Source organism: Salvelinus fontinalis, chromosome 42, assembly GCF_029448725.1.
Source record: "Salvelinus fontinalis isolate EN_2023a chromosome 42, ASM2944872v1, whole genome shotgun sequence".
Classification (NCBI taxonomy): domain Eukaryota; kingdom Metazoa; phylum Chordata; class Actinopteri; order Salmoniformes; family Salmonidae; genus Salvelinus; species Salvelinus fontinalis.
In genome coordinates, this window is record NC_074706.1 from 15959993 (window position 1) to 15961756 (window position 1764).

A 1764-nucleotide genomic window follows, 5' to 3' on the forward strand; every position below is an offset into this window, starting at 1 on the left:
GTCGAATCGCTGAATTGCAGAATTTATTTCGGTACACAACACGGACACTTCTATCAATACCATCTCCCTCCTGATTTATTAGACAATTTTCCAATTCCTCAAAAACATCGTACTGCATTTCAGACTCTTCAGACATGGGCGTTAATGGCGGGGTCTGTGGGGTGTCCGGTGTAGAAGATCCTATGCTCTCATTCATCTGGTTAATTAACGATATGAGGGCGTCGGGGATCTGGGATAACCGGTTTTCATCGGTAGCCCCTGACTCATTCATACAATTAATTATTTCTATGAGTTCGGGCGGTATCTGGGATGATATGTTTTCCTCTATCGGTATTATGTCTGTTACCTCAGCCTCACTCATCTGGTTAATTATATCTTGGAGTTCGAATGGTATCTGGGATTACAGGGTTTCAACTGTCTCAATTATGTCTGTTGGCTCAGCCATTTGGATAATTAATGATGTGTGTTCTTGTGGTATTCTGGAAGGATACATGTTACATATATGTTTTTAGCGCCTGTATTTGCGTTTTTTAATCGGATTGCGTAATAGCAGGTCGTCTACCTCTGAAATGTAATTTAAAACGGTGAAATCCTCCGGTTTCGTTGTTTCATTGTGAATGTCCGGGGAGCCGAAAACCTCCACGTGCTTTAGGTGTATGCCGTTAAACGCCGGGGAGGAGTCTGAAAGAAAATAATACATACAAAATAGGTTATAAAACATAAAATATGTTAGATAAAAAATGTCAAATACATTTCAGGTATAATACTATATATTAACAATTCATAATTAAATGACCTCGGCTTTTTTGACGAGGGCTGTTCTGACGAATCGCGGAATCCGGGGGCTCTTGACTTTTTTCACCAGGTATTCCAGATTCTGCCGGGCATGTCTCGTTGGAGTCTGAAAAAACATAATTTGTCATTGTTTTAACATATTCAATCATCAAAAAATGTATAAATAATAAAATATGTATAACTAATATATATATATAATGGCTTCAAACCGTGTCCATTTCTTGAAGCAGTAAATTCCCTGCCAAGTAGCACTTTTCGGTCTGGGATGATTCTGCGCAATGTACTTGCGCCCGAGTTGTTCATTGTTTGTTTGGGTCTGGAATATGGAGCGAGCGGGTGGAGGTTCGGGGGAGTTGACGGGATGTTTAAATCCTCGGTTCTCGGTGTGTTTGAAAAAACGTTCGTACAGAACGGGAGAATAGCATCTAAGTCATCTTCTCCGCCATAGTCGTTCAGAGTACATAATGCCGTTATCCTTCTTGGCGGTATGTCAGCTGTAAACACAAAAATAGCTTTTAGTATAGGGTGCACACTTTTTGTTTTTAATGTATAAATATTCCTATGTATTTTATTCTTGGACTTACGTCTACAATAATGTGATGGGGACTGTCTGCATGCGTTTTGCTCCTCTGAACCCCCAGAGAGATTAAAGTAGATGTCACACGTCAAGATTTGATGGATGACCCTATGTGAGCCTATGTGACCGCTATGTGAACCTAAGGGGCTGCCTGTCAGGACATTCTGATGGTTAGGTGGGGGTCTTTGGGTAAGGGTCCAGTTGTCAGGTCAACCGGTAATGATTTATGACCCCAGCCTGATTTATGACCCTATGTAATGATTTATGACCCCCCTGATGGTTAGGTGGGGGTCTTTGGGTAAGGGTCCAGTTGTCAGGTCAACCGGTAATGATTTATGACCCCAGCCTGATTTATGACCCTATGTAATGATTTATGACCCTATGTCCTGTTG

At 41.3% G+C, this 1764-nt stretch overlaps 1 long non-coding RNA gene across 1 annotated transcript in view; it reads right to left on the minus strand.

Moving 5' to 3' along the window:
* LOC129841321 (uncharacterized) overlaps positions 1–1434 on the minus strand; it is a 3489-nt gene extending 2055 nt beyond the window's left edge. The window contains exons 1-3 of the long non-coding RNA XR_008757303.1: positions 1380–1434; positions 797–1289; positions 1–681 (exon numbers count right to left, since the gene is read on the minus strand). The exon at positions 1–681 is cut by the window's left edge and continues 2055 nt beyond it. This is a non-coding gene — a long non-coding RNA (uncharacterized LOC129841321). The remainder of the gene's footprint in view (positions 682–796; positions 1290–1379) is intronic.
* Positions 1435–1764: the final 330 nt, after the last annotated feature.